The following is a 14,520-nucleotide window of genomic DNA, read 5'->3' as shown; positions in this document are numbered from 1 at the left end:
CAACATCATCATTGTCTTCTTCCTCAGACTGAAGGACGGCACTCTCCTCACTCCTCACTTCATCCACATTGCCAACGCCTGTATCGTTGTACACAAGAAAGCTGCCCACTGCTCCTGGCCTGCCCCCCGCTGTACACAAGAAAGCTGCCCACTGCTCCTGGCCTGCCCCCCGCTGTACACAAGAAAGCTGCCCACTGCTCCTGGCCTGCCCCACTTAGGAAGGACAAGCCCGGATGGGATAAATGCAGAGACTGTTTTTCACCGGCCACCGTCAGCATGGGTGTGTGTGGCCGCATGCATGTGTTGGGTGTGTTCGTGTGACAAATAAAGACGGGTTTGTACTAGGGCTGGGTTTAAAAAATCGAAATATCGATATTGAATCCATATTCATGTGAAGGAACAAGTATCGATACATAAATCCCAGTATCGATCTTTTAAAATGCATTTTACCCCGTTATTTTATTTTGTATTTTTTTTACCCGTTAGTCTCGCGTGGTTTAGTTCTTTGCGCAACGTGATCGCAGCCAGATCTCGCGAGGTCTCGTTGTGCTTTTCAGACCATGCTTCAGACTGAAAAAACAAACATGGAGGAGGCTGCTCTACTCAAGGTGCCGCGCCACATCTCAAAGCAGCAACAAGCCTCGCTGGAGAAAGCATTTGCGTGCAAGCTTCCATCCACTTCTCCACGTGCACAGAAAATAACATCGGCTCCGGCAAGTTTTATTTGCAAAGATTTTGCGGCTGTACAGCGTTGTAGAAAATGTCGGCTTCCGAAGCCTCGTTAAGTCACTTGAACCACGCTACGTGCTACCGCCGTCACGCAAACAGCTGAGTGAAGTGGCAATCCCAAATCTGTATGAAGAGGTGAAAAAGAACGTCTCAACTTCACTGATGTCAGCAGAGAGAGTCGCTATAACTTGCGACAGCTGGACATCCAGGGCTACGGATTCGTACCTGACAATTACTTCTCTGCCCTTCTTGTCCGATCGGGCCGTGATGACACCTTCTCCAGGCTGACCACTGTCTTGACTGAAGCTGCTCGTCTGGAGCAAGTGGAGGCATCTAATGTAAGTTATAGAAATAACTGAGTGTTCCTGCACACTACAGTATTTGTATATGATGGTTTATTTATTATCCTGATCATGAATATTTATTTTATCTTTCAATAGCCCTGCACAGTTCACTACAACACCTGGACTCACCCAACACCTACATCCGCACCCTTTTCATAGATTTCAGTTCCGCTTTCAACACCATGGACCCGGTCAAACTTTTCCAAAAAATGACACACATGAACATTCCCCTCTCCCTCTGCTATCTGATCAGAAGCTTCCTGTGGCAGAGGCGTCAGAGGGTCAGGATAGGCAGCCTCCTGTCCTGCCCTCTGACCCTCAGTACTGGTGCCCCCCAGGGCTGTGTCTTTTCCCCCTGGCTCTTCTCCATCTACACCAACCTCCTTACATCCCACCACAGCTCAGTTTCATTCTTCAAATATGCAGACGACACCACCATAACTGGACTCATCACCAACAATAATGAAGAACACTACCGGAACCAAGTGGCCCAAGTGGTCACTTGGTGCCAGGACAACAACCTACAACTCAACACCTCCAAAACCAAAGAACTCATCACAGACTTCCGACGGAATCCACCCCCCAAGACACCCCTCCACATCTCCGGACAACCCATAACCACCACAGACACATACAAATTCCTGGGCACCCACATCAGCAACACACTCAAATGGGACAATAACACCGGTCACATAATAAAAAAGGCCAATCAAAGACTTTTTCACCTCCGGCAGCTCAAAAAAAAAAAAAAAAAAAAAAAATCAAAGTAAAATCCAATCTGCTCCTCCAGTTCTATACAGCCATACTAGAAAGCATCCTCACCTCATCCATAACCATCTGGTATGGCAACCTGGACAGTAACTCACGCAACAAACTCCAACGAATAATAAAAAAAGCTTCAAAGATCATAGGTACCCCACTCCCATCACTAGACACTCTCTACCATAAACGAACAATCACACGAGCACAAAAAATAGTTTCTGACCCATCTCACCCAGCCAATCACCTGTTCCAACTGTTGCCCTCTGGACGGCGCTACAGATCAATTTCCACCAAAACAACACGCTTCAAAAACAGTTTTTTCCCCACTGCCATCAGGTTTCTGAACTCCACTCACCTCTGAAATATCACTGCATACCTCTCCAGCAATGTATATGTTGAATGTTCTGTATTTATGTTGCCATATGTCTGTCTATGTACTGTAGCCTAATGTCTCTTGCTGACACATATTCATGTGCTTAACAATTGCTGTACCGAAAGCAAATTCTGCCGACTTGTTGTGCAGTCCTTAATAAATGAATCTGAATCTGAATCTGAACAGCAACAAGCTGATTGTGATGGAGCTACTGTGCTGTACAGCAGGAAGACGACTCCCTTGGTCCTATAATTTGTAAAAAAATTTTTTTTTTTTTTTTTTTTTTTTATTATTTACACTGGTTTCCTGCCAGTGATTTGAGTTGTTGTTTACACACTGAGCAAGGGTCACTGCCACACACTGGTAATAAGTTAAAACCAGGTTGAGAATGTGCATTGTGCATGCACCATGAGCCAGATGTACAGACCTCAAATCTGTTTGCACTATAATGTTTGTGAACTGGAAATGTTCATGAGCTGTATTTTATTGTATTTTATTTTATTTACAAAGCATTTATACTTTATGAAACACTGTTTACAACCTGCTGCTGTTCAATGATTCTGTTGTATAGTGGAAATCTAAATTTGTTTGGCTTCTCACAGAAGACTGTAAAGAAAGAGACAGAAGACTGTAAAGAAAGATAGATGTTGAATCAATATCGTAAATCGTATCGACTTGGGATCTTGTGTATCGGAATCGTATCGTATCGGGAAGTCAGTGGCGATACCTAGCCCTAGTTTGTACAGCCATTCTCTTTCTTACTTAAAAAAAATAATAATTTGTATCACTACCCCTTTAATACACAACTGGGGTCAAAAATTACCCCTATTCATTTCCCATGTAATTTCATGCTAGGCTGAGTGTTTCTTTGCCATATCTTTGAACTAAATGTATTTTATCATGTATTTTATTTCATCACGCTCGCTTACTGTGCCTGACTTTATCGTCACCGCGCTGCGCTCAGGGTGGCGGGCTCTACACACCACCAAGTGATGTGGGCGATATACTCGCTATCGCCCAGTCAGCCTTGCCCCGCTGCTACAGCGTGATTGGCTGCCTTGCTGCATTTCCGTCTTCAATTGGTCGATTTCGAAATGGCCCCTCCTTCCCTCTGTCGCTCACCACCTTGCAGAGCATGCTGGGATACCTGGCGACCGGACCAGGATTTTCGAACGAGCTATCGTTGCGAGAGAGGGCGGGTTTTAAATGTTCAGCAGCCAATCCAGCTTCAGGGAATACTTGGCGGCAGTAAAGGCGGAAACTCCTACCAGGAAGTGCAGCAACGACCACACCATGCTCCAGACCATACAGGGCCGTTTCTCAATAAGGGTTCTTGTGTGTTCTTGTGTCCCTGTGAAACGTCATCAGTCGCAGCCCAAGTACTGTTCCAATGCAAAGTTCACATTTCGCCAAGAACGCTTAAGATTCCCGGATGTGTTCTCGGCACGCCCACTTTAACGAGGATGTTGACAGCTTTGAGACGATGCGTTCTTGCTCGTATTGCACAATACCACAGCACATCCTACTGTAGGCTACCTGCAGTGGGCTACTCAAAAATAAATAGCCTACTGTGCACAACAATATAATGTGTATGCCTATTTATAATGATAAAGCAACAACAGCCCCCATATTGCTTGTTTTATTTATTTATTTATTTATTTATTTATTTATTTATTTATTTATTTATTTATTTATTTATCTATTTATTATTACATTATTGTTATTATTATTAGTACTTTTTTAATGTTTACTACTGTTCTAAAATGTCACGGAGCCAAGAAAGCAGCGGTAACCAATTCTGGTTCAATTCCATTCCAGTAGGCTACTGTAATTCATGTTATTGGTTACAGCTGCTTTACTGTAGAGTAGCCTCCTGTACCACCTCAAAACTGTTTCTGTGAAACGGGCTGTAGGCTGTTATTGTTAACTTTGTTAGTAAACAAAAATGGACCGAAAAAAGTTGGCAGGAATAGCAGCTGCCATCGTTACTCTTTACCGAGAAGCAGAAGAATAGGCTGCAGAGCTCAGGAGGTGACTTGCGCTAAGAAGAGCCAAGAGGACGACCTTGGAAAGGCAAAGGCATTGCGCATTAGCGTTTATTGTCTCTGGCAATGTAAGTTGTCTTGTAAAGTTGACCTAAAGCAGCACTTAACCTTAATAATAATGGAAAATAAACAGGATACATACGAGATTAGATAGAAATGTTATGGTATATAGGATAAGGTACAATGTTAGATCTAAAACATAATGGGATTTGCAGTGTTGATGCTCACTCCAGCACCACCATGTGGTGAAATAGTACTGGTGAACCCTGAATTAAATGACTAATTAACACCTAAAGTCTAATAGTGTAGAATTCATAACCTGGGTAGTTTGTTGATTTATTTGAAAAATTAAATTACTATAAACTGAATGGTTAGCATAATACATAGAACTAGTTCAATCATGAGAGGCCAGTTGGTAGGATTTAACAAACTTTATTTAGCAATCGGCATGCATGGCAAATACTTTGGCGCATGACTCCATTAGCCAGTGGCGCTACTCTTGAGGCAAGAGGAGGGCATCTGCGTAGGCTAGGAGATCCCCCCCCCCCGTGGGGGATCAGGAGTCACGACTCGTTGGTGGCGGACTGGGGAGGTGGGTGGGGCAAAACAACGCTTCGGAGGACGCTTCAGGGGAGATGGACTGCCGTGAAGCTGCTGCTGTTATGATCGGCCAGAGAGAGAGAGGTGACGTAGAACCCTTGCTATATATATGAGAATTAACTGACGTCATATCTGACGTCATTACGGACGTCATACTAAGACTTTGACTGACCACGTCATACTAGAACTTGACTGACGTCGGGGGTGATCGGATTAGATTATGCACGAATGGCCTTCTGCTTGAAATATGGTCTAGAGACCTCACTTCAATCATGAGAGGCCAGTTGGTAGGATTTAACAAACTTTATTTAGCAATCGGCATGCATGGCAAATACTTTAACGCATGACTCCATTAGCCAGTGGCGCTGCTCTTGAGGCAAGAGCAGGGCATCTGCGTAGGCTAGGAGATCCCCCAAAAGGAAGATCTGATTACCGGAGGTTAATTGAGATCTGCGGGCACCGGTAGTTGATTGTACTTTTCTGGCCTTCGACCTTTTTAACGACTTATGGCTACTTGCGGCTGGCGCTTCCCAACTCGGTCGGGCCTTCGATCTTGACCCCCCTACTTGCGTTGCAGCTGGCGCTTCCCAGCTCGGTCGGGCCTTACGCGCCGCACGACTTGGCCTTCTGACTGACCCTGACTCTCTCTCTCGACTCTCTCTCTCCCCCAAAAATGATCCGGGAGATTTACCGCGCCTACTGGGCGCTGTGCTTTTCGGGGAGCCACCACCAACGAGACATTTTGGCCCGGAGCCCGGGACACTGTTTGTTGCCATGCTCGCCGATTGAGGAAGGAGGGTTCTTTGGGCCACGGTATGGCCGCCTGCTCCGGGCGGGTGTAGCTGGAGGGCTGATGAAGACCAGCTGGAGCGTCCGCTTGAGGTGCTGGATGACTTAGGGGTTGGTGACTTAGTGACTTAGGGGTTCCCAACTTGGCCTGGGTGACTTAGTGATTTCCCGACTGGGCGCTGGACTTGGATGACTTAGGGGTTGGTGACTTAGTGACTTAGGGGTTCCCGACTTGGCCTGGGTGACTTAGTGATATCCCGACTTGGCGCTGGACTTGGAAGACTTAGGGGTTGGTGACGGGGTTCCCAACTTGGCGCTGGGGCCAGTCTGAGGCCTGAGCCTGATGTAGCGATTGTTTCCAGGAGTTAGGATGACTTAGGGGTTGGTGACTTAGTGACTTAGGGGTAGGTGACTTAGTGACTTAGGGGATGACTTAGGGGTTGGTGACTTAGTGACTTAGGGGATGACTTAGGGGTTGGTGACTTAGTGGCTTAGGGGATGGCTTAGGGGTTGGTGACTTAGTGGCTTAGGGGATGACTTAGGGGTTGGTGACTTAGTGGCTTAGGGGTGACTTAGGGGTTGGTGACTTAGTGGCTTAGGGGATGACTTAGGGGTTGGTGGCTTGGTGGCTTAGGGGATGGCTTAGGGGTTGGTGACTTAGTGGCTTAGGGGTTCCCTTAGGGGTTGGTGACTTAGTGGCTTAGGGGATGACTTAGGGGTTGGTGACTTAGTGGCTTAGGGGATGACTTAGGGGTTGGAGACTTAGTGGCTTAGGGGTGACTTAGGGGTTGGTGACTTAGTGGCTTGGGGGATGACTTAGGGGTTGGTGACTTGGTGGCTTAGGGGATGGCTTAGGGGTTGGTGACTTAGTGGCTTAGGGGTTCCAAACTTGGCCTCGGTGACTTAGTGACTTCCCGACTTGGCGCTGGACTTGGATGACTTAGGGTTGGTGACTTAGTGGCTTAGGGGATGACTTAGGGGTTGGTGACTTAGTGGCTTAGGGGATGACTTAGGGGTTGGTGACTTGGGGGATGACTTAGGGGTTGGTGACTTAGTGGCTTAGGGGTTCCCGGCTTAGGGGTTGGTGACTTAGTGGCTTGGGGGATGACTTAGGGGTTGGTGACTTGGTGGCTTAGGGGTTGGTGACTTAGTGGCTTAGGGGTTCCCAACTTGGCCTCGGTGACTTAGTGACTTCCCGACTTGGCGCTGGACTTGGATGACTTAGGGGTTGGTGACTTAGTGGCTTAGGGGATGACTTAGGGGTTGGTGACTTGGTGGCTTAGGGGATGACTTAGGGGTTGGTGACTTAGTGGCTTAGGGGTTCCCGGCTTGGCCTCGGTGACTTAGTGCTGAACCGAATTGTACGATGAGGGGTCCGGAATCCGAATCCGGATCCGGATCTTACTATTGTTATTAGTGGGCGTTTAATGATAGGATGATCGGATCACGGACCAGGTAAATTGTCAATCAACTCGCTTTATTTAATCAAACACAAGGGACACCTACAGTACATGTGGTGTTTTCAAAGCAATGTAAATCAATATTTCTTGTTTGGTGGGGGGCGGGTCCTTTGCGGGCAGCGGGAGCGGGGGTGGGCGTCCCCGCAGGTGCTACATGCGTGCAGGAAATTACATTTGGGATATGTGCACACGTTTTCATTGAAAAATCTGCAAAGGGAGTCGGGGGAATGGACATGCACCTGGGAGGACCCGCTGGTGTCGGGCGCCCAGGAGGGGGCAGGGGTGGGGGCGGCGCCGGACTGAAAGGCCGCCTTTGGGCAGAATTGTGCAGAGTGCCCCGGTTCGCCGCACGAGTAGCAGGTGTTCGCCGGCCGCCCGCTAACCAGCGACGTGAAGATCTGCATCTCCATAATGGACCAGTTAAGCCGCGTATTAGCCCGGGTGATCATCAGGGCGGCTTTAGCGGAGAATGCTTTATGATACTGGTAGAATAATTTACCGTGGTTGGAGTAGAGGTCCACTATTAGTGCTATATATATATCTAGCTCGTAGCGGCGCTCTGGGTACACCTCACAGATCACGTCGCGGTAGACGCCGAACGTGTTCAGGAAGTCACATAGGGAAAGGTCTTTGGGCAGGCGGGGGTCGGACGACTTTAAATAGACAGGGCCATCTGGGTCACCCGCGACCTTCCTTTTGCACTCGGGGGATGGCAGGAGTATGCTAACTAAATTGATGTCTCTGCCCTTCAAAATCTGGGACCTCAACCTGGGAGACACATTGGCACAGGGAGAAACGAAAGGTTCATCTGGGCGGGTTGGGCGGTGGTGAGGAGCACGTCGGCTTGCTGCGTGGGCGGGGGCAGGATCGGCTGCTGCGCCGGCTGGGCTGCGGCGAACGTGGGGGGAAAGCTGGGGGGGGGGGGGGGGTTTCCAGGGCCCTCAGACGATCTGCTCGCATCCATCGACTTAATGCTTGCATCTAGCAGGGACAGCAGAATGGCTCTTGACGACCCCTGTCGGCTCGGCGGAGCTGCGAATGGGGCCGTTTCCGCTTCCGGGGCGGCGGCCTGGAGGTCAGTGTGACCAGGAAGGACATGGCGTCTCGCGGTGGCCCCGCGGCCTGTATTTCCCCGGTGTCTCCCCACTCTCGGAGCGGCTGCCTCTGTTGATCTTCGTCCGCGGCCTCTCGCACGTCCACGCCGAGCGGCCTCCCCCTCCGGCACGCTCGCACGCGTTCTTGGGCGTCCGGGCACACGCGGCACTTCGTCATCTGCTCTCCTTCCACGGGCCGTCGCAGTGGCGCGCCCCGTGCCACGGGAACGCGCGGCGGGCCTTTTCACCGTGGCTGCGTTGGCGGCCTGTGGTCCGGCCGCTTCGCCAACGTCTTCATCAGACGTCTCGGAAAGCAAGTACGCGCCGTGGCCGATCTGGAACAGGGTCTCGTTGGCTAAGCAGTCGTCGCTGTCCATGGACTGCTCTGGCTCGGAGCTCGACATGCCAGAAATGGAGTGGGAAGCGTTGAGGAATCTGCGGGGAATATCTGCGGGGGATTTCCACGGGTAGAGAAGGCTTGAGGGTGCTGATTCGGTCTCCAGATATGGTGCAAAACAACGCTTCGGAGGACGCTTCAGGGGAGATGGACTGCCGTGAAGCTGCTGCTGTTATGATCGGCCAGAGAGAGAGAGGTGACGTAGAACCCTTGCTATATATATGAGAATTAACTGACGTCATATCTGACGTCATTACGGACGTCATACTAAGACTTTGACTGACCACGTCATACTAGAACTTGACTGACGTCGGGGGTGATCGGATTAGATTATGCACGAATGGCCTTCTGCTTGAAATATGGTCTAGAGACCTCACTTGTAGTCACAGGCACAGCACACCTACAGAATGAGATTTGTTTTATCTGCAAAAGTGTCTGGACTGAAAAAAAACCCTGTCTAATCATTAGACAGGGTCTAATACATTATGCAAGAAGTATCGGCAGTACCTCATCTGTGTGGCGTACATTAACCAGGAGAGACTTCAACACAAACAGGACATGTCACGTCTACAGTAATCATGTAGGCTACAGTCACTTTTTCACTCAGACCCGATATTCAAGGGAAATTTATATTATGTAGTCTTCTACAATTCATATCAGACAATTCATTATAATCGATTAGCATAAATATTAAAGAGCAAAACACATATATAAGTAATACATCTATAATAAATACAGCAATGAATAAATACTGTTAAAACATTCTAATGAAAATACAATATATTTTTTACAGGACCAAAGTCCAAATAAAAGATATGCACAAAATGGAGGATGTGCCTATCCTGTCCTTGTATTTTTCTGGAGCTGACACCAAGCCAGACCTCAGACTATCCAGGGACAGCATCAACATGCTGCTCCAGATGCTCCCCCGGGAAAAAAGCTGTGGATGGAGCCATGAGGCATGAGGTTTTTCTACTATGTATGTATGATTTTATCATTTATGATGGATTCCAGTACAAACTTCCCTATGGGGACATTAAAGTATATCTCATCTCATCAGGTAGAGGCGGTGGTCACCATCTACTGGTAAGCCTGTGGAGCCTCCTACAGGGTGACGGCAGAGGTATTCGCAATTCCGCTAGCCACTGTCTGTCCACAAGGTTGTGGATGAAATCCTGACCATCCTCCACAGAGCCATCACCCAGACCAGAGGAGATGAACCAGGTGGGGGCCGGCTTTGCTGGACTGGCTGGTCATGAGGGATTCCGCCGTGCTGCCGGGGCCATCGATGGGTGCCACGTGAGGATTCTTCCTCCTGGAGAGCCACAAAAAGCATCTTATATTAATAGGAAACTCTTCCCCTCTGTGCTGCTGCAGGGCATCTGTGATGCCAAGGGCACATTCCTGGATGTTTATATTGGAAATCCAGGATCAGTACACGATGCCCTTGGTACTCCGCAGATCACACACGTACAAACAGGTAGGGATGCAACAATGATCGATTTTGATTAGAGCCTGAGGAAAAAACGGTTTCACCGTTATTATGCATTTGTCCCCACAACATTTCTTTGATGGCTTTTGTTTTTATCAGTTGCTGCCCTTCAAAAAATAAATAATACAGTATAGGCTCCAGTAGAGTACAGGTGAAAATAGTGAAAATAAATCAAAACAAAACAAAGTCTATATTTCTTTGCAATTAAATAAGTTACATATTAGTTATAGATTTCTCTTCTGAACAAAACAAGGAGTCAAATGCTGCAGAACAGACAGCAGAAACAGGGTCTAGCAGAGCCTTTACGGATACAAAACGGCAACATTTTAATCAGTGGTTCATAGTGAAATTGGTCAATCGCTGCCTTTCTACCTTCAGGCCCTGTATCCACCAGCTGGGTACTTCCTGTTGGGAGATGGAGGATATCCGTGCCTGCAGCGTCCTGTGGCCATCATGACGCCATACCGCCAACCTGTAGCAAGTAATAACACCCTCTCATTTCACACACACACACACACACACGCGTGCACACACGCACACACAATTCAAATTCACAAAGAAAATGTATGGTTTGTTTCAAAGTCACCAAAGAAACAATTTGCTGTGTGTGTGTGTGTGTGTGTAACAGGCCAAGTTGAAGCACGGTATAACCAGCACCACGCCAAAGCACGGAACGTCATTGAGCGGACTTTTGGGATCCTCAAAATGCACTGGCGGTCCATCTTTTTGAGGGCCCTGGAGATTCGCCCTCTGTTCGCTCCAATGGTGATTGGTGCCTGCTGCGTCCTCCACAACCTATGTGTGGCAGCAGGTGATGTCCTGGAGGTGGAGGAGGAAGGCCCGGGCCCAGATGGGGATGATGACCCACAAGTTGAGAGGAATCCCTCAGGGAACGATGTCCGTGGAAGGCTTGCTGCCCAGATTTCTGCCTGCATGTCTGGGTGAACATGAGTACCTGTAGACCAGTGACCCTCCACCTTTTTCACATCAAGGATTCCTAATGTAGTTCACATTAGCTCTGTAGCCTACTCACTCACCCTGACAATCTGTTTCCCGCTGGCTTGTGTTGTGACGGTAAAGAGTAATGTTAACTACTTTTGAATTGTCAATTGACGCTGCTCAATGCTTATCATGCGGTGTCCAAGACTTAATTGAAGATGATGACAAATAAATGTGAAGATAACCTCCTACACAATACACAGCACGTCGTCTGCATGAGTTATTTAAGAAATAGATTGTAGGTTGCTTTGTTTGTTTGTTGTTTAAAAAAAAGGCTGCTAAAATAAAATATTGGAAAAAAAAAGAAATAGATTGTCTAGAGAGCCAAAGTGAAACGTCACTTCCTGCTTCAGCACTGTACCAGAGATTTTCATCTGCCATTTATTTCCCCATAGACATTTCGTAAAATGCTTATAAAAATAGTTTTACTCAGTCAACCCAAACGGTTCAGATATATTTAGAAACAGGAGACCACATAACATTTCACTCAGACCAAAACATAAAAAATTAAAGAAAATATTTTTTCGATGTTGTTTTGTAAAGTTTTGGTCCGAGTGAAATGTTCTATGGTCTCTCCTGATTCTCGATATATCTGAACCGTTCGGTTTGAACAAGTAAATCTATTTTTATAAGCATTTTACGAAATATCTATGGGAAAATAAATGGTGGATGAAAATCTCTGGTACAGTGCTGAAGCAGGAAGTAGGCGGTCACTTTGGCTCGCTATATCTTATTTTTCTTTTACCAGAAAACAAGTGTTTTTCTTTTAATTTCTTGGGGTAAAATAAATGTGTTTTTTGTTTGGTTTTTAACTGATTAACTGATAGTAGTGAAACGGTCGGTTAAATGGTTATAGGTTGACATCCCTATTTTCTAATTGTGTTAACGTCTTGTAGAAATGGTGAAGTTTAACAATAAATAAATAAAACTTTGCTGAGGATGCCCTGTAAATCCCTCAAGGACCCCTGGTGGTCCCCGGACTCCACGTTGAGAACCACTGCTCTAGACAGAAGGTGGATGGATGGATGGCCAATATCAGCAAACCAATATATTGGGTATCATTGCTTTTTGAGACATTATAATTAGTGCACCTGATGGTGTCTATAAAATACATGTTACAGTACTCCACCCGCCCAATAAAAATAATTTATATAGTGTTAGCTATTCACTTCTCAGTGTTTGTTTCCCACCTACAAGAAATAGGTAATTTTAATAGCTTCTTATGGTTTAATAGTCAGTGATTCTAGGGAAACAGCTTTTTTTTTACTGGGATTACTTCACACCTCCAAGGACAGTAGCAAAGTGAGCAGAAATAATTAAGAATTGCCACAACACCGTCTGTCTCTCTGCCTGAGAGTAGGGTTACTCTCAATGCAGTTCTAAGAGGAAGAAGATAAGACAGACAGACAGACAGACTACCTGGTTGGAAGTCTCTGTGGTGCAGACAGAGTCTCCAGCCCTGCTCTCCTTTCAGCACTGGAAGCATCTCTCTGAGAAGCCATGCCTCATCGTGAACGTTGTAGGAGATGAAAGCATCATAGCGGAGACGAGCTCCCTTCTTCCTCCTGCTGCTGTCATAAAGGAAGGCCAGGAAGAGGTAGTAGGCGTAGACTACCTGCCACCTCAGCAAGTGGTATAGGATGTGAGGAGAGTTAGCACAATCACACACGTGCTGCAAATGAAGCAGAGGAAGCTAGCGTCCATCCAACAGGAATGGATGTCAAAGTCTAGAAATTTGGTTCTCACTTTACTAAGAGGATGGCTGCACATGTACTGGTGGCCATTAAGAACCTGTTTTTGATTGTTGCTTTGTGTCCACTGGTTAAAGCCAGAATTAGAGCAGTCACAACTGAAAGGGTTACCAAGCAGGTCCAGGTATGTTAGGGCAGGGAGCGAGTCGAAGACAGTCTCATTGATCACTGTCAGATCATTCTGACTCACGTTCAAGCAGATGAGTTTAGTCAGTTTGGCCTGGGCCAGGAAATCCAAGGACCTGAAATTACTGTTGGAAAGATCCAGAGCCTCCAGGTTTGGGATTGCATGAAACAGTTCAGGCCTCAGATCTGACAGATCACTGTCGCTGAACACAAGACTCTTCAGCTGAGGTGTGTATTTAAATGGGTCTGGGTCTGTTATCCGAGTCAGATAAGCACTTAGCATCTTCTCAGTTGCAAAGTGCTCTAAAGACTTCAGACCCTTGAGCAGATCTGGAGGGACGTGTGCGTGACTTTCTCTGTCAAATTTCATACTAAGTTTCTTCAAGGAAAATAAATATCTGAAAGGTGACCAATTGATGGCCAGGTCCCAAGTGAGATGAAGTATTAGATATTCTAAGTAAAACAGTCCTATAAATAAATCTGGGTTTAAATTGTAAGTCCGTATTGACAGATTGAGAGTCCTGAGATTATACAGTCCTTCAAAAACCTCGTCTGCGATATCCACATCTGTGATGTCTGATTCTAAATCCAAAGACATTAGGGAAGACAAATTTCTAAAATCTCCTTTTCTGATATGCTCGAAACCATGCCCATGTAAATTCAAAACTTCTAGTTTTGGTAAACTGAGTTTGAAGGTATTTCCAAGAGTTAAAACATTGTTTTCTCCCATATTTAAGACTTTCAAAAGATTCAAATTTTGAAAAACACATACTTTGAGTTTCCCGAAATGCGATTGCCATTGAGATTAAGTTCTGTCAATCTTGTCAGATTCAGGAAGTCGGAGCAACCTAGCTCACAGATCACATTCAAATTTAGATCTAGGATTTCAAGCGTGGAAATGCCTCTAAGGGCAAGTGGCACTTTAGACAGATTGTTACTGTGGACGCTCAGACGCCTGAGCTGCTTCAGTGATCTGAGTGAATCCTCAGACATCTCGGTCAGATAGTTCTCTGATAAATCCAGCTCAGTAAGCTGAGAGCAAGACTGCAGCAGTTCATTGTCCACACTGACAAGTTCATTATCATTCAGATTAAGAGTTCTAAGTGCAAGAATTTGGCAGGCGATGTCTACCAGACCATCATGTATCAACTCCCTCATAACATTCACAAATAGATATTGCACTGAGTCAGCAGTCTGCAGCATCTGTCTGTAGGCGTCAAAACAAATTCCCCCCAAGTGCAAATGAGTCAAGGTCCTTAGAAAAGACTTGTCCGGGACGTCCCACTCAAAGTCTCTGCTGGTTATGGTCAGGGTCACACTTCGAAGATGAGGAAAGATGTCTCTTGTGATGCTGAACTTCTGCAATGGATTCTGATATAAGTTTAACACTCTGAGCCCTGAGGAGAAGTTAAAAGGCAGGTCATTAGATTGAAAAGAGCTGAAGTGGTTATTTTTAAGAACCAGGTCATGTAAGCGTGGTAGTTGTAAGAGAGGCATAATGTCAGCCATTTGCCCTAGGTAGTTAAAACCCAAGTTTACTTTATGTAAGCTCAACAGCG

The 14,520-nt window shown here is 46.5% G+C and overlaps 1 pseudogene across 1 annotated transcript; it reads right to left on the bottom strand.

The window, feature by feature from the left end:
• Nucleotides 1-12,356: 12,356 nt before the first annotated feature.
• LOC310784799 (toll-like receptor 13) lies at nucleotides 12,357-13,331 on the bottom strand (annotated as a pseudogene). Its single transcript has 2 exons — nucleotides 12,504-13,331; nucleotides 12,357-12,367 (listed from the first exon to the last, which is right to left on the bottom strand). The product of its transcript is annotated as a toll-like receptor 13 (transcript).
• Nucleotides 13,332-14,520: the final 1,189 nt, after the last annotated feature.

Source organism: Poromitra crassiceps, assembly GCF_964638095.1.
Source record: "Poromitra crassiceps genome assembly, chromosome: 11".
NCBI classification, from domain to species: domain Eukaryota; kingdom Metazoa; phylum Chordata; class Actinopteri; order Beryciformes; family Melamphaidae; genus Poromitra; species Poromitra crassiceps.
The sequence above is the reverse complement of the archived record's forward strand: the minus strand, read 5'-3'. Positions and strand labels throughout refer to the sequence as shown.